Source organism: Maylandia zebra, linkage group LG6, assembly GCF_041146795.1.
Source record: "Maylandia zebra isolate NMK-2024a linkage group LG6, Mzebra_GT3a, whole genome shotgun sequence".
Lineage (NCBI taxonomy): Eukaryota > Metazoa > Chordata > Actinopteri > Cichliformes > Cichlidae > Maylandia > Maylandia zebra.
Window position 1 is genome coordinate 4,817,243 of NC_135172.1, and position 26,101 is coordinate 4,843,343.

Below are 26,101 nucleotides of genomic sequence, written 5' to 3' on the forward strand. Positions count from 1 at the left end.
GTGTAAGGCCCAGGTGGACAATAGATGATAACAAGTAAGACTGGTTTCTGATTTTCACAGCTGGGGTGGACAAGGCTAAGCATCAGGCTTTCTTTTTTTTTTTTTTTTGTTTTTTTTGTTTGTTTTTTTTTGCGTGTCCCGTTTGGCTCTTTTGCCATCAGAATTGTCATCTAAAGGCAAAGAAAGATGCCCAACGGATTTACTTTACCAAATTGACCATCCCAGCCTTGCCGTAATGGTCCATTTGATTCACCTTTTATTGTTTATTTTATTTTCACTTACTGAATACGGGACAGACTTGACTGGGGGAAAGAAGGGGAGAAAGAAAGAGGGAAAGAGAAACAGCTGAGAAGAGGGACGGGGGAGAAGGGCAAAAGACAAAAACCAACAGAACGGGCAGAAAAAAAAAAAAGAAAAAAAATGCATATATCAATCACCTGGATCACCTGCTGAGAAAGAAAAAAGAAAACAAGCAGAAGAGAACAAGAGTAATAGAATAAACAACATCACAATGATATATGGGAATATGACAGTAAATACTAAATATTAAACATTATTGTGCAGCACATAAGATCAACAGAACACAGTGTGCTTTGAGGTAGGAGCCAAAAAGGGTGTAGTTTGTGGGTGTGATCACCCGTGTGTACACCTGTGAGCATGGACGCGCTTGTTTTTTTTTTAAAAGGTTCCTTCATGTAATGATCTGCTAGAGGGTGTGGGGGGGCCACAGCCCCGTCCTCCAGGGCATGAAGCAGGTATGGAGGAGATCAAAACTCCAGACATCCAGAGGCATCAGGCTTTCAAATGAATTAAAAGTCTGTCTGGGTCTTTGGTTGAGTAATAGGCTGGTGTGAAAAATTGCTGCCACATCCCCCCCTTGGCCTATGCTTCGAGATTTCTGGTAGTTAGAATGACTTGGGGGTTTTGATTCATTTAAAGTAACATAATCATCCTGCTGTAACCAGGTTTCTGTAAGGCAGAGTAAATTGATATGTTGATCAATTATTAAGTCATGTACTAACAGAGACTTGGAGGAGAGAGACCTAATATTTAATAATCCACATTTCACTGTTTTACTCTTTGGTTCAGATGTGGATACTGTATTGTTCTTTCTTTGTGATTTTTTTTATGTTTAAGTTGTTTATTGCTGGTTTTTAGTTTGTTTTTTGTCTGTTTGGGAGCTAACACAGTCTCTATGGAGATGGGTTTTTTGGGGGGTAACCGGAGGGGAGAAGCTGCAGAGAGGCGTGTAATGAGACTGGCTACCTCTCTCTCTTTCTCCCACTCGTGAAGGCGATTGTCGATATGAATGGCCAGGTTAACAAGGGCCTCAAAACTCTTGGGTTCGTCACAAGTGGCAAGCTCATATTTCATGCGCTCATTTAACCTGCTGATGAAAGCTCTGTGCAGTCACTTGGATGAGTGACAAAACGTTTCTCCGACAAATCGTTACGTCCAGATGAATAGAATCAACTTTTGGAGATTTACTTACCTGGATGATTAAGCATGTATCAAGACAACAAGTGACCTGCATTGAGGGGAGCAAGTTGTGGAGCCCACATTTGAAACCTTCGGTGAAGTTTAGTCACGAAACGGTAAGTTCAAACCTACATTGGTTGCATGTCCACTGATAGGTGAAGTAACTAATTTAATTATTGATAAGTTAGCAAGTTAACCAGCTAACATCGCCCGATGCTTTCATAGCTAATGTTAGCTATAAATTCACTGGAAATGTTAGCCAGCTAATTTAGGGCCACAAGTTTTTTGTTTTAAATCCGATTTCACCAGAGCAGCTCTGTAGTACACATGAAAATTGCATTAAAGAGTAATAATACAGTCTGGGATAATGCATAAAAAGATCAAACTATAGTCAGCTTATCTGAACCTGAACATGTTTTGCTTTTACATGTTTTAGGTGTGCCTGAAGTTCAGCAGTGTGCTTGGCAAGACCCTGACACAGAGGTTCTACGAGGCCCTTGACCATCACAGTCCTAGGCTCATGGAAAGGCAAAGAGGGATTTCACTGGGCCAGTGTTGGCTGACCTGATGCAAAAAACAAAGGTGAGTTTATTTTCAATTCTATATTATATGACCCTGTTTGAAATGTGTGATCTTCTCTCTCCTCCTTCATTCCACCAGACTTCGGATGTGACCGAGGTCAGAAGCCTTGTCTTCAGGGGGGCTTCCTGTCATTCTCATCAACTTTGATTTTTCTTTACCTCATCTCATCCCCCCATTCCCTTCTTCCACCTGTTTACTGCCTCTCAACTTTTCCCTCGACCTCCCTTCCCCTCTCTCTACCATGCATATTATTTTTAGGTTTGGACATGTTAATAGTTACTTTTTTAATGTTATTGTTGTCATTGACTGTTCTGAGTGATTTTCTGTAGCGTTTGCCGCCCTGGGCAGTGGGTGGACACCGGACAGGGAAGACTGTGTAAATATAGAGCCTGTTTGTACCACTGTGTTGTCATGTTGATGTGATCATCCTGTGTTCCTTTTTCAGGACATTGATGATGAGGAACATTTGTACAATGATGTGCCAGTGGGGATCCTCTGCCCCGAACAAGAAAACATTTCTTCATGATCGAAAATAAATGAGGCGTCTCTGCTTCGTTATTTGATTCGAGCTGTTGAAAAGATGTGGGAATTTGTTTTTTGCGTGAAGTGGATCTGAGGTGGTTATCACCAGCTTGCACGAAAATTTTAAGCACAATATGGAGCCACCAAAAAAGTAAAAAATATCAGCAGTTGGGGAGCATTTTCACATGCTATTGCTCAATAATATCACAAGTCTTAAATCAATCTGAGAGCAAACGGATAATTAGGTGTGTGTGTGTGTGTGTGTGTGTGTGTGTGTGTGTGTGTGTGTGTGTGTGTGTGTGTGTGTGTGTGTGTGTGTGTGTTTTTACATTACACAGGACCTCATATGGATATTCTGCAACTGATATTTCATTAACTTTACATATCCATTGGGCATGCAGCCCACATGTATTATCAGAGCAGGGCTGCTCTACATCAGACCAGCAGATGTCAGTACTTCCTAATGAGCTGTTAAACGGGGCTGCATGTAATCTGCCTTTTGGAGAAGCAATCGGACAGAAAGATTCGACACATTCACAGAGCTTCATCACATCATCACTATTTAATACTAAATATGCAGAAAACAGGTAAAGTGAACTAGGCAGACTTTTGGAAGCACTACTACAGGAAGATTCTAAGCAGACAAGACACAAACCTAGAAGGAGCTTGCAACACTGAACAGAAGGAGACATAGACATTATATACACAAGAGGGAATCAGGGCAGAGAGGAAACACCAGGAAACACGGCTGGACATAATCTAACTGACGAGACAGGGAAGCAAAACTGAGCATGATGCACATAGGATGAGAGACGGTCAGAACAAAACAAGAAAGACGAAAAACTTTCTCTGTATGTAGACCGACTACATACAGAGAATGGTGGAGGTAGCGAGGGACACCGAGAGAGGGAGAGAACAGAGGAACCAGATAGACACACAGAGACATGACTGGGAAACAGAAAGGCAAATAAGCATGGAGATGGAGGAACTGAGTCCAGACAGAAAACAAGGAGCAGAATAATCCAGAGGAAACCATTTATAGGTCAGTGGCAGAGACAGAGCCGTTCTGAAGGGCATCTTAGCAGGTGGCCAACGCAGGTGGTGACAGAGACGGAGACCCTCAGACAGGTTGGGCGCAGTCTCAGGCTGCAGTTCAAGACCGGGTGCTAGACGAGGCAGTGGAGCAGTGACCTCTGGCAAAAGGTAAATGAAACTATAAAACCAAGAATCAACATAGAATTTTCAAACAGTATAAAGTCCAGAAATGTAAAACTCCTGGGTCAACAACCCAGGACCATGACAGATCTTAAACAGCTAACTGAAACATAGCAAAGTCTACTCTTTAAATGAAAGTCAATTAAGAACCTGCCCTGTTGTACAAACTGAATCATGAAGCCTTTGAAATAAAATGTCACAAACAACATTTTATTTTATTTGTGTTGTATCAAAAACAGCAATAAGATGAAAGTTAACTGATGACTTCTGTAAGAACTAATTCTGTGCTGTGATTGGATCTGGACCCTGATTTGTACTTGTGAAAACTGTAAGTTGAGAAGTATTCATTCAGTTACTTGTAAAGATTATTTTTCAAATATGTTCCCGAGGAATAAAAGATCACAAATAGGTCTGAAATTATTAATTTATACTGTATCTGTCGTGGTCTCTGAGAGTGTCTGGGAGGTTTTTGTTGTTGTTCCTAGAGTATTTAAAAGTAGTATGGGAGGGAGAGCATTCATTTTTCAGGCCCCTCTTCTGTGGAACCAGCTTGGATTCGGGAGACAGACACTATCTCTACTTTCAAGATTAGGCTTAAAACTTTCCTTTTTGCTAAAGCATATAGTTAGGGCTGGACCAGGTGACCCTGAATCTGTCAGGGCTCTGTGTGCGGGCAGGCGGAGAGGAGGATCCAAGCCCACACAGAATTGTAAATCAAAACCTCAGCTTTATTGCTGACATGAAAACCAAACATGAAGTGCCGTGAATACAGAACCCAAAAACCACACAGGCATAATCTGAGGGTACGACGCGACACTGGGTTGAGGACAACACAGGACTAATATACACAGGGTGGTAATCAGGGAATGGGTAACAGAAGGGAGACACAGCTGGGGGAGATCAGGGCTAACGAGACGGGGGAGTTAAGCTGCACACACTAACATAAGACAAAGACTTTCACAATAAGACAGGAAACAAGAAACCACTAAACAAAGATGCAGACACGACACAGAGACAGACTAGACACTGAACAGAAACTGCAATACACATGAGAACCCAAAACCTAAGAACTGATACCTCACCAAGAATAACAGAAACAGATCTATAATGATAATAATAATAATAAACAAAGCACCAGAACATCAGAAAATAATCCATAATGCAAAAATAGACCAAAATATAAGAAACTCAAAATGCTGGGTCAACACTGACCCAGAACAGTGACAGAATCCTCCCTTAGTTATGCTGCAATAGGATGCTGGGGATTCCCATGATGCATTGAGTTTTTCCTTTCCAGTCACCTTTCTCGCTCACTATGTGTTAACAGACCTCTCTGCATTGAATCATATCTGTTATTAATCTCTGTCTCTCTTCCACAGCATGTCTTTCATCCTGTCTTCCTTCTCTCACCTAAACCAATCACAGCAGATGGCCCCGCCCATCCCTGAGGCTGGTTCTGCCGGAGGTTTCTTCCTGTTAAAAGGGAATTTTTCCTTCAAACTGTCGCCAAAGTGCTTGCTCATAGGGGGTCATATGATTGTTGGGTTTTTCTCTGTACCTATGAAGCGCCTTGAGGCGACTTTTGTTGTGATTTGGCGCTATATAAATAAAGTTGAATTGAATTGAATTTTCCACCAGTGGCAGCTGGCCCTCGCCTTTTTGGGTGGAACCTCCAGCACATCACCTGCACTTCATCTGCAAGCAATCAGCAGGAGAGCTTTTAGACTCTCTGGAAATTGCCACAGACCTCCCCTCCTCAGAGCTTGCAAACCCAGACCTGCAAAGTAAGAAAATCACTCACCAGCAAACGTCTCTCAGGTTGCCTTTTACCCATGCAATAACTCCCTCTCCGTATGTTACAAAATCTCTCCCACACCGTGACCACTTCGGTGACCCAGTTTGCTAGGGTAATCCTTCCCTGCTCCAGTCGTCAATTCCCTGTGGCCCTTGCTATCCTGTATCTCAACCTGCTAAGCATTTTCTGTCACCAAAATAAACTTTCTTATAAATAGTCATTTTACGTGTGTTGGTGTCTTCATTTGGGTCCATTCCTTGGGTGAACCTTCAGTTCATGACAGTATCTGGGTTTTTTGGGGGGTTTTTTTCTTGAGTAGTGTCTATTGAATCTCTGTCGAATGCATTACCCTCTGGGGTCTAAGGTATAATCGTCTGTTTTTGACACTTTTGATTTGATTTCTATATTTCACCTTTAAAAACTGTTTATCTCGCCTTGTTTGGTATCATTATTGTCATCACAACCTCAATTGGAGTTATTTTTTCATTATGACATGTTGTTTTTTTGGAGCAACTGTGACATTTACTAGTATTACTAACACACAAAACAATGACTACACTACACACTAACTATAGCCTCCAAACATACTAAACATCAGTAATCTCTCACATGTGAAAACTTGCTCTCTCTCTTTCTTTCGCTCGCCCACCTTCTCTCACTTGCATCACTCCTAAAACTTCCCCCTCTTCCCAAACAACCAAATGCCACATGTTGCAATATCATTTTTTGATTGGTTGACATGGCACAATTTAACACAAATAGGGAAGGGGTGTTTTTTCATTTTCTTTTTTCCCTTGCAGCAGAGAGTGTTTGCTAGTGCTGTCCTTAGAAAGTGCTGTTTTTACCATTTCTTCCCGCTGTAAACATCACTGTTTTATTCAGAAAAAAAAATGCATGTATATTACAACACACAGTGGAGTATTTGTGTAGTGTCTGTATAGCCAGCTTCATTTAAAACATATAAACAATGTGTTATTTCATATTGTAATCTCCACCAATGTTCATGTGTCTAATTGTTTTTCCCCACTCAGATGTTTAGTTACTCTTCAGTCTTCTTTAGCAATAACACTACTTGTAATAAATGTAGCATGTTTGCAGCTCTTTAGGCCAGGATCACTGAACTGGAGACCCGGCTTTGCATCCTTACCTAGCCATGCCCCTGTAGCCAGTGTAGTCGAAGGTAACATTGGCCCTGTTAACTCTCCCCAGCAGCTTGTCCTGAGCAGCCAGGATGACTGGGTGATGATGAGGAGGAAGCGTAGTCCTAAACAGAAGCAGCCAGTACACCAACAAACCCGTTCATGTGTCTAATCGTTTTTCCCTATTCAGCAAGACACTCACCCGGAGGAGAAAAAAAAAAGCTTGTAAATGGTAATTCTGTTTTGAGATATGTGATGCTAGAGACACTGGCAACCCTAGTCAATTGTCTTCCAATGGCGAGAGCAGGCGACATTGAGGGAAATTTAAAACTGCTAGACTGTCACGGTTCTGGGTCATTTTGACCCAGCATTTTGAGTTTCTTATGTTTTGGTTTATTTTTGAATTATGGATTATTTTCTGATTCTCTTGTTGTGTGTTGTTGATTATTATTATTAATCTATGTTTCAGTTATTCTTGTTAAGAGATTAGTTCTTAGGTTTTGTGTCTCATGTTTAGTGTAGATTTAGTTCAGTGTCTTGTCTGTGTCTTGTGAATTGTCTTTTGTTTCCTGTTTTACTTTGAAGGGTCACGTCTGATGTCAGGGTATTCTGTTTTGCTTCCCCTGTCTCGTCTTGTCTATTACTCCCAGCTGTGTTCCCCACCTGTTTGTAATCTCCCTGTGTTCTTCTGTGTATATTTAAATCATGTGTACCTGTGTACTAGTTGCTGGTCTGTCTGTGAATCTACCGTGTTTCATCCATGTGTTCTCCCTGCTGTCTATGCCTCAGCTCACCCTTCATCATGTCCGTGTTCATGTTTAGTGGTTTAGTTGTTCCCAGTTTAGATTGTCTTAAGTTCCGTTTGCCGTTTTCACCTTGTCTTTTATTTTTCAATAAACCACCTTTGCATCTCAGCGAGTGCCTGCGCGTGGATCCTCATTTATTTCCTCCTCACGGCAAATGGAGTGAGCCGTGACATAGGCTATCAGCAAACGGAAATTCCGTAAAATTATAATTCACGTCAGCAGTAACACAGCAGTGACATCCAGTGACAACTGTTGACGTCAGTCGGAGGTCACTAAAATAAATACTGCCTCAGTGTGTAACTTTGCCAAAACAATGTTGGACTTTTAGTTTTCGACTGGACCAGAAAAAAAGAAAAGGAACCCAGTCAGACCAGAAGTGACACATTTAGCAGCATATTGTCCTTCATCGGGTGATTGCCTCCGGCTGCTTGGCGGGGCCTGGCACCCGTGGTTGGGCCCCTTCCAGGGGGCAGGGTGCCCTCAGACCTCAGGCCTCTGGGACCGGGGCTCGGTCCACTCTGGCGTGACTGGCTGCCAGCAGGGCCTGCGGGCTCATCACCGCAGCCCCCTGTGGCTTCTGCACTGTGGTTGCTGGGTGACCCCACGTCTGGGGGTTTCCTCAGGTCTTTCCGGGAAGGTGTCGTGGTTGCCTCTCTGGTGGTCCTCCTTGGGCTTTTGCACTCTAGGGGGGCTGTGAATGTCTCGGCCTGGGTCTCCTCCGTGTCTGCTTCATGCTCTGGGTGGCTCCCCACATCCTCTAGCAGATTGTTACATGGATAAACCTTTTGAATCCTCTTGTTGTTTGTTTTCTTTTTTTTTCTTTTAACAGGTGATCCAACGGATTGTCCCAGTGTCTTCTCTTACTGTCCCCCCTTCCCCTTTCTTTTTCTTTCTCCCTTTCTGTCTAATTGTCTGTCCAATTTGTAATAACTTAAAATAAAACAAATAAATAAGCAATACGAGCTGTGGGTAGTGACCGAAAGCACAAGATTGCGGATACAAGCGGCAGAAATTAGCTTCCTCTAAAAGGCGGCTGGCCTCTCCCTATAGAGACAGGGTAAGACAATGAGGACCTAATGCACTTACGCATCAGGAGCTGACATGCTAGAGAAGCAGTCTAGCTACTCTACAAAATATACACAAGTAATTATTAGTTAAGTTGCTGTAAAACTTGCATGCTATAACTACTCCAGTCACTTCCACTCAGGCTCAGGACTCGTGTGACGGTGTGACGTTAAAATGATTATTAATGTCACACCAACGACCTCCTTAACTTAAAAGCATACTAAGCTTTCCAGGGATACTGATTGGCTGTTTAAGCAGGTGTTATCTGCATTCATTCACTGATCCCTCTTAGATGACACAGAGTCTGCTCTGCAATCGCTGCGTTGGAGCTTGGCACACTCTTGTTGGAGGAGGGCGCTCTTTTCACCCCTCACTCTCTCGTTCCAACGCAGCTTTATGGTTATTGCTGTGGTTCTGGAATCTTCTCATGATGACTAGTAGGGCTCCAAAACACACGGCCTTTGACCTCAACCACTGCCTAGGCTGTCAGCTATGCCAGGAATGATCCCTACTTCTTGCTGGGTCTCTGAAGACTTCTGATCAGCACCCAGTCTCAATCTCAGTCTGGAGATTCCACCCTTGGGATGATTTCTTCCAGCAATACTCTGGCTGCTGCACCCGTATCTCCTTACTAGAAGGAAAAACTTCTAACTATTTGGAAAACATGTCAACCATCATCAAACCACATTTTCCTTTCAGTTCCGTGAAGTTTACTTATAGGTCATCAGAACCTTATCTGAACATGGATTTACTCCCTGTAGAGGTTTAATACCTGTACATGAACTGTTAATCCCACAAATCACAGTAATAAGCCATGGAAAAAATCATCATGAAAAAACTCATGGAAAACATAGAAAGCATTGTTTCATGTTAAACCTGGAATCCCTCCTTTTGACACATGGTCTCGTCCATGAGTCAACTCAGAACTGGGAGAATAACAAAAGAAAAGGGTAGTTAGATCATTTCTCAGACAACATCAGGGCTTCTCCTCTGGAGTAATTTCGCTGTGTTAGAGAATAAAATCAGCATTAATGTCATGTTAAGTGGGTCTAACTCTTGGCTCTGCCTGGAGCCTGCATCCACACCACAATTACCTAGAAACCAAAATCAGTGAATAAATACACACTTCACATTTGCAAACAACTGTAGGGTCATAGGAGTAATAAGGTGTCAAAAGAAAATTGTACATAGTGTGATCAGCTACATGAAATGTGTCTTTTTATGGATCACTAAGCAATCCACATGTCTACGTGACTTTTCAAATAAACTCTTGTGTGATAAACTTATTTAGCAACTAACAGCTTCCTGTTTTCTAAGAACATACAGATTTAGAAAAGGGGAACCTCAGCTCTAAGTTCTTGGAATAACTTTGTTACCTTTGTACACACACAAGCTTGTATAAATAAAGAACGCAGACAGTGACAGAGCACGAGTCCGTGAGTGTCTCCTGCAAGTATGAGCGCTCTGTGACCGTCCTCGCGAGTAAAGACAACTGCAGTGTTTGTGTTTTCTAACTCAGGTGTCTCAGCTGAAGAATTGTGGGGAAATTCTTAGAAATCCCCTGTCATAAGGCATCCAACACCACAGACACAAGTGTGCCATGCACAGTTTATTTCCCCAAATCATGGATCATCCCATGTGTTTAATCAAAACTACTGTAACCAGTGACTTTTCTTAGGTAATGTCACTCACTTGTTTTCACACTATGAGGTCAACAGTGATGTGATAATGAGCCCAACACTAAGTTATTCTGTGTTCACTGCACATCCTGCTTCATCTTCACTCATGTCTGTATGTCTCTGTGCCGAATCCTCCGCAAAGACCCTCAGAGAAAAAAAAAAACATTAGCAGTGGAATGTCTGGAAGTCAGGTCTGGATAAACAGATTCCAGAGGTGCTTCTGTAAATCATGTGGTCAAACCTCCTCTGTAAAAGGAGTGATACTGATTTTAACACAGTATGTGTTTCACATTGAATACACATTTCCCCACAGTAACATTTAACATTTTCCCAACAACACAGTGTGTTACTATAACCAACAAGCAGCCAGTAAACAGTTTCCTTCACACAAAATCAGTAACACAGAAAAGTAGCAGCTAAAGGGTCAAGTCTGACTCATGTCCCAGACTCATGTGAACCTGCAGTCGTCTCCCCTCCTCTGATCTCTGTCATCCTCCTGCTCCTGCAAAAACAAGCAAACAAAAAACACATACATCAACTCAAATACAAAACTCCCCCCAAATCAAAAACAGCTCTCCATTGCAGATTCTTTTTCCATTTCTTTCCTCATAGTTCGTTAATTTCCTGCATGTGTGAGTCCCTGAAGGCTTCTCGCGGTTCCCCCTTTTGTGAAAACAAAAGAACGGTGTGACTGGGGCATTTTTCCCCCAGGATCGCCAGTCACCGCGTACCTACGATTCAGTGAAACTCACCTGAGGAATCCTGTTTGTTGTGCCAAATTGTTGTGTAAATTTTAACAATAACCCAGTGAGCTTGATTTGAAGTGGGTTTAATAAACACATTGCAACGTGGAGAGAGCATCCCAGTGAAACACCAGGATCATCTCTGAATTGTGGCCACCGCCCTTACATATTATTTACAGAGACACAGAGAAAGAACCTTCCCTCTCATTGGGGGGGGGGGGTATACCTCCTCCCTCACAGAGAAAATTATGACCTTGTTTTCTGCTTAGCCATCACCTAAGGATTTACATCCCTGATAAGCAGAAGGAGTCCCACTATCTGTTTAACGTCTCCCATTACAATGGCCTCACTGTGTTAACATTCCACATGCATGCAAACTGGTGACAGGAGTGCTCTTACTATAGTAAAGTGAGAAAGTGATATTACTATAACTAATGTGATATGATTACATATGTGATTAATACATGAGAAAATAAATCTGCCTCCACACTCACTACAAACTTTAAGCCTGATTCTGCTAGAGGAAACATGGCTATACATTTTCTGGAAGTACAGGAGAGGTCTTCTCCAAGCACGATATCCCAATGTACTTCAGACCCAGCCACACACTCAGACAAAAACTTTATGGGCTCAAAACGTGGTCATAAATATTTTGTACTTGTAAATCAGTTTTGTATGTGTAAAAAGAATTTGTGTGTGTGTAAAAAAGATTTGTATGTGTAAAAAAGATTTGTATGTGTAAAAAAGATTTGTGTGTGCGTAAAAAAGATTTGTATGTGTAAAAAAGATTTGTGTGTTCAAATCAGTTCAAAAAAGCACCCCTCCGACAGCCAAACCCATCTGTTCTCTGATTGGATTGTTACATTTGTGATTGACATGACATTGACCAATCAGATGAAAGGAAGAAAAATACGGTCAAAATTCGTACTTGTAACTTGCAGGGTTTGTTTTGGCTAAGTCCACACACAAATCTTTTTTACGCACACACAAATCTTTTTTACGTACACGCAAATCTTTTTTACACATACAAATCTTTTTTGTGCACACACAAATTCTTTTTACACATACGAAACTGATTTACAAGTACAAAATATTTATGACCACATTTTGAGCCCATAAAACTTGTTCATCCCAAAGACAAAACTCTTAAACACAAACTTAACAACCTAGTATATGCTGTAGAGTGTAGCGAGGAATGCTCAGACCTCTACATTGGAGAGACCAAACAGGCACTTCATAAGCACATGGCACAGCATAGAGGAGCCACCTCCATGGGACAAGAGTCAGTGGTCCATCCTGTATGTAAAGGACAAAGGTCACTCTTTCGACGATGCCAATGTTCATATTTTGGACAGAGAAGACAGATGGTTTGAAAGAGCAAAAGAAGCCATTTATGTCGACTGTGAATGACCATCTTTGAACAGAGGCGGTGGCTCAGAACACCAACTATCTGCCATCTATAATCCAGTTCTGTGATCCCTTGCCAGACGCCTTAATCAGAGGTGGGTAGTAACAAGTTACATTTACTCCATTACATTTACTTAAGTAAGTTTTTGAAAAAAATGTACTTTTAAAGTACCTTTTTTGCACAATACTTTTTACTTTTACTTGAGTACATTTGTGAAGAAGAAACGGTACTTTTACTCAGCTACATTTGCAAAATTCGACTCATCACTTTAAAAAAAAAATAAAAATTATCTTAACACATAGATAACATGCCGCCAGTGGAGTTTCCTGTAACTTTTTTACCAATGAGATGTGGCCATGCAGTCACATGACCAGTTTGAAACTGTGGCGGACAGAGCGGCCCAAGCGTTTCAAAGTAGCAGGGAAAGAAGAAACACGTGAAAACATGGCAGAGCCAGTCATCTACGCTAGAGCTGAAGAGGATGAACACCCTTGGCCTCACATACAAAGAATGTTTTGCTTAAAAGCAGTACAAAAGAGCAGCTATGTCTTCAGTGAGAGCCAAAACAAACCAACTTTTCAGCGTGAAACAACTCAACTTGTGTAACCTGAGGAAACGGTAAGTTTTCTGTAAATATCTTTTTAGCTGTGGTTAGCTAGATGTCAGTCTTATGTTACAGCAGCTGTGTCAAGCTCGAGCTGCGAGTCATATTTTCGACGCTACGCTAAGTTTGTGGGTGTTTTGTGCAGCTTCAGCTGTCCTTTTAACTGTTCGCTAGTTAGCTAGTGTGAGCTATAAGCTAACACCTAGCCTGGTTAATGACACTAGAGTTCCACGCACATGCAAACAGCTCGTCTCTACTGCTTTAACTGTTAAAACAGAACACAATACTGCGGGTGACAGGGTTTAATATGTGAAACAGCACCTTGTTCAGTTTAAACAGTCTGCATTAAGCTGGGCAAACACTGTGCAATTTTTTTCAGTCACGTTATTCAGCTCCTGCTCAAACTGTACAATTAAATTGCAGAGGTTAGAAGTTCATAGGTCACGATGCAGGGTCTCACACTATACGGCCTGATGCTCTGATGCGACCTGAGTGCTCAAACTGTGCGTTCATAACATGAAGCTTATCATACAAAATCTGTCTCTCGCTCTCCCTCTTTGTGTCTTTCACTCACTCACACAGACACACACAGACCATCAACTTCGCTAAATTACTAATGAAAAACATTGACCAGGCAGCTGCAATTGAGCACCAATGTCCATCCAACTCTTTTCATGGTTGTTGTAGTCATGATAACTTTGTGAGGCCACATTGAAAAGCCTCGGAAGCTACACTGTCATAACACATGTCTTGGGGGTGGGCACGCTACACGGACTCCAAATTACCATCAGGGTGTACACCTCACCCCTGGCATCATTGCCCACCTCTCAATTTTAAATACATGTAGACATTGAGGGCTATCAGGAGGGGCTATGCACTTACCTGCTGCTCTCTGGCAGGTAGCTCCATGTCCTCCTGGGTTTTAAATGCACCTTAGAACACACATGCATCAACACTACAATGAGCGGGCGGCGGGAGGTTTGGAGTCTTCTCACACCCCCGTTCTCTGCAGCCTGCTGGAGCGGGGGGGCTAGGAGGAGGAGTTGGCCGTCCGACTGGGGTCTGGAATGTGGGGCCTCCCTGCTGCTACGGAGTCTGGGTGGTCTGCATCTCCCCACCGCAGGGAAAAGGGTAACACCACCTGGGTCTGGGTGCAGTTTCCCCCTCCAGGGGCAAGGGTACCTAGACCCGGGGCTTAGAGTACGCTTGGGGAGTGTGATTGTGTGTACAGTGTCTCTTTATGTCTGTCTCCACGTTGGGTGAGTGTTGAGTAATTGCATATGAGAGCATGAGGGTGGGAATATGTCAGGTCGGGTATCAGACGCCACCTCTCTTGGGACATCTCAGGCCCTCCAAGGTATGGAGGCCTATCTCCCCCCACTACTTCCCCTGCCAGTAGCAGACGCCCTCAGACACCGGTGCGTTGGTGGTTCTTTGTGTCCGGGGATGGGCGTCCAGGTACACACCGGCTCACTCCTTGGTGGCTGCTTATCGGGGCCTGGAGCCTGGGGCTCGCTCGGGCCACTTCGGGGGTGGGGTGCCCTCGGCCTCTCGGCCTGGGGCTCGGTCACTCTGGCGCAGCTGGCTGCCGGCGGAGCTCCCGGGCACGTCACTGCAACTCCCCCTGCCTTATGCTCCGCTACTGCTGAGTGACCCCTCATCTTGGACTCTCTTCAGCTCTTTCTGGGATAGTGGCGCGGCTGCCCCTCTGTTGGTCTTCGTTAGTCTCTTGTGTTCTGAGGGCCTCTGGATGTCTGGAGTTTTGATCTCCTCCATACCTGCTTCATGCCCTGGTGGACGGGGCTGTGGCCCCCCACACCCTCTAACAGATCATTACATGTAGGAACCTTTTAAAAACAAGCGCGTCCATGCTCACAGGTGTACACACGGGTGCTCACACAAGAATTCTGATTGCTACAGTGCCAGACAGGACACAAAAAAAAAAAAAAAGCCTCGGATATGGAAGCGTAGTACAGAAGCATAGAGCTGCCACCCAGGCAAAAGACAAATAGAGCTATATCACGTTATAACATGAAAAGTATATTATTGTTGTTCTAACAATATACTTTTCATGTTTGTACAATATACTATCATGTTCGTACAATATAACTTTCACGTTTGAACAATATAATATCACGTTATTACAATATACATAATTATCACATTCATACAATATAAATATTATATTGTACGAACGTGATATTATATTGTTCAAATGTGAAAGTTATATTGTACTAACATGATAGTATATTGCACGAACATGAAAAGTATATTGTTATGACAATAAACTTTTCACGTTCTAACATGTTATAGCTCTATTTTTCTTTTGCCTGGGTGGCAGCTCTACGCTTATGTACTCGGATGAGCTTGCCTCATCCTACAAGTTGTGCCTCCATCTCTTGTGTCCTGATCACACGCTGCACTGTCGTGCTGCTCCACCTTTTCACTTTCATTTCTGTGTTTGTGCCTGCGCAGTGTGAGAGGCTGCATTGAGGGGCGACAGGATTTCAAACAGGTTTGATTATCTTGCGACAATACGATTGATGATTGGAAGCTGGTCGTGAGGTGTTAACTGCTTTTCGTTTCCCCATGTATACTACACGACACACAAAACACGGACCGATCCCCAAAACGGTTGCACGACTGAAAAATCGGCTCAAAATGGGCCAAAAATTGCACAGTGTATGCCCAGCTTTTGGAGGCTAGCTCCAAACAAATATCCGCAGCTTGGCAGTGTATACAGCACTATAATAACCAGACCTAATTCTTTTGTAAACCATACATCTTTCCACAGGTCTCAACTTCATCAGACATCACCTAGACACAGAGCTGGATGAAGCCAGCACAAACAGCGGCCTAACCAACTAAGATGATGGATCCATGGGGTCAGGAAAGCCAGAAGCAGGGGAGCTGGAGAGATACCTTTCATGTCCATTCACTGGAGGTGTGGATCTATTGCATGGCGTTCCTCACATCAACAAGCTGTCAATCAAAATCAATACTGCTCTTCCTGCATCTGGAGCTTGTGAAGGACTTCTCAGTCATGCAGGACTCCTGTTCACTGCTGAACAGTTACAGCTTCTGTTGAGAATAGATTCCTTAATGTACATCAAAGTTAAAGAGAATATAGTTTGTGATTGCTTGCAACATTATAATATTGCAGTTAATGAGTGTAAGAATACAAAATAGAAAAAAAGGCCTGGGATGGGAACAAAGAACTGAGGTACAGGGCAGGAGGACAATCAACCCCCACCCCCAGGACAGTAGCAAGAGTTACTGAGGGCGAGGAGCAGACAAAGGGCAAACGGGCACTACCATAAAAGGAGATGGGGTCAGGGTGTCAGCACCCTTGGACACTGTACTAGTGTATTTCCATTGTGGGGGTGTTTACTGTAGGGGGGAGGAGACCAGAGGTTATAACTGTAACTGTTGTGTGGAGTTCTTTAGATCAGCCTTTAGCATAGGACTGCATAGGAATGCAGTGTGCTGATCTCCAGATGCTTCTTTAAGAATAATGGGTAATAAAAGGATTGTGTAAAACATGGAAACATCTCAGCGTGATCTCTACCAGGACCAAAAGAATTGCAGAGACCGGCGTTCTCTCAACAATTTGGTGCCGTGACCCGGATCTTGGTAGTTGATCTCCATTTGGACCTTGGCTGAAGTTAAATGGGCACTGAGGGTATTGCCGGCAAAAAAAACAAGGTAAGCAGAACCTGTTTAATCGAATCTGCATATTGGAAATTAAGCTAAATTTCACCCAAAAGTGTCCTGAACGCAGAAGTCCGTAAATTTGGATAAGAGATATGTGTAGAAGAGAGCAGCTTTCTCTAAAAGTGAGGGGTTGGAGTCCCGGAAAGCAGGACTTTCTAAATTCCATTGTCCTTGGATGTGGCTGCCGCTCCTATGAGTTGACGAATTCATAGGCCCAGACGGTGTTTCTGGAGCTAGGTTTGAGGCCTGGGAAATTCAGATTGGTTAAATATTCCTCCCTAAATTCTACTTTGTTGTGAGTTTGTGTTGCAAGAAAACTTAGGTTTGCAAAGTGTGATTGTGGACATGTGCAGAGAGTAGCGTGTGGCTGAATCTGAAGAACAAAAGGTGTGTGTGTGGGTGGTGCTCCTTTGAGGACAAAGGAAAGGTCTGTAGGTGTGTGTACACTACCTGATGACCAAAATGGAGGAGGTGTGTGTGTGTTTTCTTTTGAGGGGCAAAAGGGGAGACAGAGCGGATTACAGGGGATTGTTGGTGAAACAATAATAGTAATAAAATAAGAGAAGATGAACTAAAATAAATAAATAAATAAAATAAACAGTGGATTAGTGATAAGTTAATGATAAATAAATAAATAAAATTAACTGAGATTTAAAGGTGATCAAATATGGATGGAGAATTTGATCAAGAACTACAGGGTGGGCCATTTATATGGATACACAGTAATAAAATGGGAATGGTTGGTGATATTAAAGTCCTGTTTGTGGCACATTAGTATAGGTGAGGGGGCAAACTCCTCAAGATGGGTGGTGACCATGGTGGCCATTTAGAAGTCGGCCATCTTGGATACAACTTTTGTTTTTTCAATAGGAAGAGGGCCATGTGACACATCAAACTTATTGGTAATGTCACAAGAAAAACAGTGGTGTGCTTGGTTTCAACGTAACTTTATTCTTTCATGAGTTATTTACAAGTTTCTTTGTTCACAGCCATTGACATGTCGAAGAGGTTAACGCGTGAGGAGCGGATCAAAATTGTGTTGATATCTAGTGAACGCAGTAACCGGGTCATTGCAGCAGATTTCAATGCAAGACACCCTACGAGACCTCCCATCTCCCATGCTGCAGTTAGCAAACTACTTGCTAAGTTTCGTGATATTAGCTACTCACAAATGGCACCCTTACAAACTCCAGCTACTGCAGCATCTCAACAAGGATGACCCAGATCGGCGCACAGAATTTGCAGAATAGGCAAAACAAAATTTGGTCTGACACTAACCCACAATGGATGGATCCCTCCAAGACTGTTGGAACAACAAAAGTGATGGTTTGGTGTGGTATATGGGGTACAACGATAGTGGGTCCATTCTTCATTATGGAAACCTCAAGGCCACTGGATATTCGAAATTACTACATGATGTGTTTCCCTCTTTATGCACTGAAGCTGGCACGTTCCCTGAGTTCTTCCAGCAAGATGGTGCACCACCACATTATGGGTGCCAGGTCCAAGCATTCCTAGATGAACAGTTTCCTGGAAAGTGGATTGGTTGTCGTGGGCCAGTTGAATGGCCCCCAAGGTCTCCCGATCTGACCCCTTTAGACTTTCATCTTTGGGGTAATCTGAAGGCAATTGTCTATGGTGTGAAGATACGAGATGTGCAGCACCTGAAACTACGGATACTGGATGCCTGTGCTGGCATTTCTCCTGCGGTGTTGCTATAAGTGTGTGAAGAGTGGGAGAAGAGGTTTGCATTGACAATCCAACACAATGGGCAGCACATTGAACACATTTTATAAGTGGTCAGAAACTTGTAAATAACTCATGAAAGAATAAAGTTACGTTGAAACCAACAGGAACACACAGGGTGGGAACACAGACGACGCGACACAGACTAAATGAAACACAGAGGCTGTGTCCCAATTCAGGGTCTGCACGCTTTGAAGTACGCATTTTAAGTGCGATTACGTCACCGCCACGCGACGACGGCTGTCCCAATTCGAAGTGTACTTCAAATGCATACTCCAAATGCGCCGTCGAGTCCTCCAAATATCAAGCATGGTCCAGTGCACGCTTCATGGTCCAAAATATCCCACAATTCATAGCGCGGCGGTGGGTGTGGATAATTTTCCCGCAAAATACAGCAGAAGGGAGCGGCCGAAGACTGAACTGTCAAAAGTAAGTACTGAATATGATGTCAGTCATTTATGTCCGAATGTTTAATAATGAAGAACATTAAAACATTGCTGTTGGCCACATGTCGGCAAAGTTATGTGACATTAGTGATGTTTGTACTTTCAGCGTTAACTTGGTTTTAAAGCGTCTACTTCTAAATATATATATAGTCGACCTTAATCTTACAGAGAATGTGATGATTTTATGGATAATTAAAGTCAGTCATATATCCACAAACACAACAGGCTGAAAGTCAGTGATGCTGCTCGGTTTGCAGTCCTGAATATCACAGCACAAGCAGGATTCACTGCACTGTTAATGTTAATGTTAGCTATGTTATATTGCTGCCTCTGTTCGGTGGTGTCGAGCTGTCCTGCACTCTCTCTCTGTTTCTTTCTCTCTGATTGTGGAATAAAAGTATGAACATGTATTTATAAGTTACACTTGTGTTTGAATCCTGCAGCTGATCACACATTTGATTTCCATGTGTGACAACTGCAAGTGTCCAGAGTGAGGACAGACTGAGGGACCCACTGCTGCACATCATCTGTGAGGCTTTGCACCCCTGATGATCCACCAGGACAAACACAGCAGTGTGTGAGGAAGAGGAGGAGGAAGAGCCAGCAGCAGCTGACAGATGGAGAGAATAGACAGACTGTTCCCTGTTTGTGAAGGACTGCTAGAAAAGTTTAACATAACTAATTGTTTGTCCTGAATCAGTCTTATTAGGTAATGTTCAAATAATTTGATCATTCCAGTATTTTCAGTGTGGGAGAAAGTACTCTGGGCCTTCAAGTTACACACTATGAAAGGCAGCAACAAGATTAATATTCAGAAACCTAAAGTATGTATCAGCAGCAGAATGGAGCTAAAAATAAATGTTTGTTCCAGTTCTATGAAGCTTTGAGTATTTTGGATTAGTAGCACTGCTGTGTTTGTTGCATCATATTGCTGTAATTGTTTATATGCTTTATATATTCTGAGCTAAGTTGATCTATAGTGTTACATCATATTCTATAAGGATGTTATGTGTTTGTATACTTTCTGCCCAGTTTGACCCATTTAGCAGAAGTCAGCCTGTTTAAGGCTCTGATATCTATTCTGTATGACTTACAGCAGTTATGACATGGTCTGATTTTCACACCCAATAAAGAAATATTTCATATATCAATCTACTCTTCATTCTATCAGAAACAGTTTTCACAGGTCGTACATTTTGTTTTTACACACATATGTAAGCATTGAGCCAAATGTAATAATGCCAACATATTAAACGAACAAAATTTGTCTCTTCTGTATAATACATATATATACACTTTTGAGTGAAGATTTAAGGTGATAGGAATAATAAATAACTGCAACTTGAATCTTTGACCCAGAGTTCAAGCTCACTGCTGTAATATATATATATATATATATATATATATATATATATATATATATATATATATATATATATATATATATATATATATATATATCATGATAATCTGACAATACTATAATATTGTATTGTGTGTATTATATTTACATTACCACAGTGAGATGATTTTAGTCTCATGAACAACATTAGCTAATTGTTATTTACTAACTACTCTTGAAATGACTGTTCAGCACAGAAGTGAAGCCCAACAATCATGTTTTACAGTTCCGTGGTCTCAGCCTCAGATACTCAACTAATCAAAGTGATGTCATGACAAAAAAATTTTCTCCTTCATTTCTATCACACAAAGCTGCATGTAACGTTTCTCGCGGTTAGTATCATGGTTGCTAATCAACCTGAACAGCACGACGAAGGCTAGACCGTCCCATTTCACAAGCATCTCACTTCCGCGCTTCTCGTACTTATAGTACGCACCGTATGTAGTACGCGTAGTGTGCGTACTTCAAGCGTGCAGACCCTGAATTGGGACACAGCCAACGACTAAATACACATAAGGGATGATCAAGGGAAGTGGAAACACATGAGGGGAACAGCTAATACACATGAACCTAATGACAGGACAGGGAAAGTGAAACTACATACACTGACATTAGACACAGACTTTCAAAGTAAAACAGGAAACATGGGGATTAGACGTGACCTGAACTGAACATAACTACACAGAACATAACTACACACTGCACAGTGTTGGGGAGTAATGGAATACATGTACCGCCGTTACATATTTAAAATACAAAATATGAGTAACTGTATTCCGTTACAGTTACCATTTAAAAAGGTGGTATTTAGAATACAGTTACTTTGTTGAAATAAATGGATTACACGGCAGTATTTTCCTGTTTCATATGGCGGGTAAGGACTGTTTGGGTTTTGTTTGATAGTTATGTTCTGTTGTTCCAGGCAGCAGCGTTACGGTTGCCATGGTGACGCGCTCTCTCTGCGACTGTGTGTTTCCTGGGTGAGAGAGCGCCTTTTTGTTGTTGTTGTTGTTGTGCTAAGCTGAATGCTACAGGCATAGCCCTAAAGAATGTAGCCTCATGGGCAGTGTAGTCCGTGCTGCAGGGAGAATGGACTGCCCCGCTATGTGTCTGTGAGTGCAAGGAGGGAGAAAAATGAGAGTGGAAAAGTACGAGTTGTCACCAAGCAGAAACGGGAGCTGGAAGCATGTAAATATAATAATAACCACTGCAGCCAAGAAGAGTGCCTGACGAGCCCAGTTGTAAGTACGCTATTAAGACTCGACTGTACACTGTGTTCGTGTTTTCCTCCGAAACAATAAGTTTCGTTGCAGCAGCCTTTCAATGCCTCTCTCCGTCTCTCGCTAGCAAAGTTGACCCAGACAACAAAGTAAAGCTAGTTTTCGACTACGAGCCCAACACGGAACCCGACGTATTAGCCAGAGGTCCCTTTACTATGGTTCGGAGCCGCTGACCTTCAGTAATAGTAATAAATCATACAGAAATAGTACATTCATGTAGTTGTAAAAAGCATGATAATATATTAAGTAATCCAAAGTATTCAGAATACGTTACTCTCGATGCAGGAGGAGACGGTAAGTGACGGACGTGACGGGTAAGGTAAGCGACCCATGTTGTAGGTGACATCAGACGCCGGAGATTTGGCGGAAAAAAAGTGAATGGTAGCATAGAGTTTAACAAAGTTTTTTCAAGCTTCAGTATTACCAAATATACTAATCAATTGTCATATAACTAACAACATCTGTCCTATCATCTCTAACACCCTGGAGGACAACGGGGAGAGTTTAGACGCTCTCCAAGATTACATCGACCGCTGTTTTAGTAATGAAGAAGGCCCAGAGTGCATCTTCCCCGGCCAAAATTGAGACGCCGACATCAAAGAGATGTCGCCCGGCAGACTCCCCCGGTACAACATCGCCTGCCGGCAAAGACATCGCAGACATCCTGGAGTCAATCGACAAGCGATTGTCCAGTTTCGATGCGAGGCTGTCCCTGGTGGAGATTTTACACCGGGAATTTAAATCTCTGAGAGAATCCCTGGAATTCAGCCAGCAGCAGGTGGAAACGCTTGCCGCTGAAAATACCACGCTACGGGAGTCGGTCAAATCTCTCACCGATAACGTGACCCAGCTAAACATTGAAAATAAAAAATAAAAAAGAGTCCGTTATCGATCCACAAGCCCGTAGCATGAGAGATAATCTTGTGTTTTCTGGTATTCCAGAATCTGCCGGAGAGGACGCGGAGGCAACGGTGAAAAGCTTCATTAAAATCCACCTGAAGCTGCCGGAGGACACCGTAGAGAACATTGACTTCGATAGAGTGCATCGCTTGGGGGGCGTGAGGTCGCGGACCGGGAGACCACGGCCTGTTGTGGCCAAATTCGGTCAATTCAAACAGAAGGAACAGGTGAAGAGTCGCGGCAGAGAACGGACTTCAGCGTGAACGACCAGTTCCCCAAAGAGACCCTGGAACGACGCAAGGTCCTGTTCCCAGTTCGACGTAGCTTCATCCAGAAAGGCTCCCGTGCTGTCATCGCCGTGGACCGGCTCTACGTGGACGGACAGCTCTACCGCAACCCCGGCACCACACCGTGGTTATATTGACTGCACTCCAGATAAGAACTCGCTACACTCTTTTCTTATTCATTCACACTTTCTCCTTTAACATGGGTTTAACCTGGTAATATCAATATGATGTCATAGCAGATATAACCGTCACCCTCCGTCATTACTTTAATTGGAATGTTTCCGTTTCGTTTCTTTTTTTTTTTTTGTCGCTCACAGTTCATGTGGTTTCTTTCTTTCTCTTGTCTTTCACTGCTGTGATCACCTACTTCCCCACTCACCTACAAACAACACCCTCTATTTCTCCATATTTTCACACCACAATCACGCAAACACATCCGCTCAACGGCAGCACATTCACAACAGCCTCACAGCACGCACAGACTTGCAGGACACATAAGCAAGCCGGCTTGTTCATATTAGTGAATATTCACACACATAATCAGACTTATGGAGCCTCTCACCACACTTTTTTTTCTCTTTCTATTTACAAACAAGTAATGTTTCCACATTCTCTCCACCTGTCTAAACGAAACACCCAGCGTACATCATTAGACATACACACGCAATTATGAGCATGCTGAGGTTTGTCACATGGAATGTAAATGGAGCTGGCTCCAGAGGAAAGAGGTTAAAGATATTTAACCAGCTTAAAAAACTACAGGCAGATGTTGTTTTATTACATGAAACTCACAGACCTGTCACAGGTTTAAATGAACTTAAAACACCTGAGTTTCCTAACGTGTTTGCAGCCTGTTGTAATTCTAGACAAAGGGGAGTAGCAATTTTAATACATAAAAATGTACATTTTACAGTATATGCCGGCTTGTACACATACACGAGAGACACGAGAGTTCTTCTTTACTGATGTTTACTGTGCTTCTCTTAACGTATAGGTACACCGTAGAACACTTTGGCCTGCAAGTAGACAAACCGGTGTAACTGGAACTTAGGGCTTATTTCTTCTTTCTTAGCTTGACTTTTACACGGCTAGACCGTCACCATGCGCAGCTTCTCTGACCTTACTTCCCAAAACAGGAAGTGACCTCTGCCCTTACCTTATACTTACAAAATTAACTAGTTACTTTCCATGTATCAAATTAACTGTACACCAATCCAGTAGGCAAAAAAGGAAAATGTTAACATGCTCAACACAAAAATAAAATGTGTTAGTTACATTATTATTACAAGAGCTCCGCCTAGTGGTCAAATACTAACATTTCACCAACTGTTACACTCCCACCATCACACTATCGCACCAGCATGTGTGATCCTAAAGGAATTTGACCGAACAATGAACTTAGCAAAGGTTAACCAATAAACATTATGTTGTCTTTACTCTGCTTCAAGTAAAAGTACAGTCTTATGTATGGGTCTCTCTAAAATCGTCTTAGTTGTGTGCTTCCCCATATTGTCTCTAGTAGAGTCACCGATGAGAAGCTTAACTTTTCTGACTCTGCCGTCAGCTCCTGGAGTGACTTCCACAACTTTGGCGAGTTTCCATTGATTTCTTGGAAGACATTCTTCTTGTAATAACACAATGTCATTTATTTTTGCATTTCTTCTGTTTTTATTCCATTTGCTTCTCTGTTGCAAGTTTAACAGATATTCCTTTCTCCACCTTGTCCAAAATACATTCGCCAAATATTGTACTCGTTTTCATCTTTTCTGGAGGTAGAGATCTTCTTTAGCGAATTCTCCAGGTGGTGGTGAGATCACTGCTGACTTCATCGTCAAAATATGGTTGGGTGTCAATGGCTCCAGTTCTACAGGGTCGTTGATAGACTCTACAGTTAGTGGTCGACTGTTTACTATTGCCATAGCTTCATACATGAACGTTCTCAATGATGAAGTGTCTAATCTTGAAGCTGACTGGTCAAGAATGGATTTCAGAACATTTCTTATTGTCCGAATCTGCCTTTCCCAGACTCCTCCCATGTGGCTAGAAGCAGGTGGGTTGAAAACGAAAGTTATTCCCAGCTCACCCTAGATGGTTCACCCTAGATAACACGGTGAGGAAGTCCTGCAGTTCATCTAAACAAAGAGCACTTAGACTAAAACAAACGTAACTACGTTAATCCTGCCATAAAACAATAAAACCAGGTACAAGCTCTCTCGTGCTCCCAGGACGTGGGGGTGCATTCCTGGGGTGCACCCCAAGCCTGCAGCCTGTTAGTGATCACACACAATTAATTATATGCCTCTAAGTATACATGGTTGAATATTTCCTAATACAAATAACTACATGCAGTATTCTACCATATGCAAACTTATATCACTAAAAGATTATACTGACTACTAAATACAATTTTCCATTGACAGTATCACTCCGCGAGGCTCCACCTACGATAGCCGTAATGCTCCAACAATCCATCAAGCGGTGCGGCTTCGTAGCCGTACTGAAACATCTGACAGATTTTCGAGCGCCGTGTACATAAAATCGTTTCGAGGTCAGTAAACACAACCAGAATTCATACATAAGGCACACGGGATTTAAAGGGGCTCTGTCAACTTTCAGAAAAATCAAAGGATTGATCAGTGCTTTGTTGTGTATCTGACGGACGAAAAGCTAAACCAGTTCCACACCACTGAAGTCGCAGCATTTTTACAAACCAATTCTGGTTCATCGTTTCATTCAACGATCCACTTTCGCCCTTCTCGTTCTCCTGCTTTTTCCGCCATGCGCGTATGAAAACAAAGGCACTGCGCATGTGCGTTTTACCCATATTCTATCGCGATATTTCATTTTCTTATTGTTGCCCAACATTATACCAGTATTACTGTGAATGGTATGATATGGCCCAGCCCTACTTGTCGCCCTTACAGGGTGAAGAGAAATCTGCCAAAATCTGGAGGTTGCGTCTAGTAATGAAAACATTATGGCCCACTCAGTTTTGCAGTAATTTCCTCTGCATTCAGGAGAATGTATCTCTCTTTCTTTACTGCTTTGTTTAAATTCTTCAAATCCACACAGATGCAAATCATTTTTCCGAGGAACCGGCACCATTAGTGCGCACCAGTCTGAAGGATCAATCACAAATTCAATAATACAATTCTCTTCCATTAGCTTTAATTCCTCTTTTACTTTTTGCAAAAGAGGCAAGGGGAACACATGAGCAGTGTGCACTCTGCATGGCTGAGCATTTTTTTTTTTACTAGATTTTAACAGGTTCTGTTTTAAGTGTTCACCA

At 42.5% G+C, this 26,101-nt stretch overlaps 1 long non-coding RNA gene across 1 annotated transcript; it reads left to right on the forward strand.

The window, feature by feature from the left end:
• Nucleotides 1–3,450: 3,450 nt before the first annotated feature.
• LOC143419124 (uncharacterized) lies at nt 3,451–5,813 on the forward strand. The gene is made up of 3 exons (XR_013099105.1): nt 3,451–3,786; nt 5,437–5,582; nt 5,697–5,813. It is a non-coding gene; the product is annotated as an uncharacterized LOC143419124 (long non-coding RNA).
• Nucleotides 5,814–26,101: the final 20,288 nt, after the last annotated feature.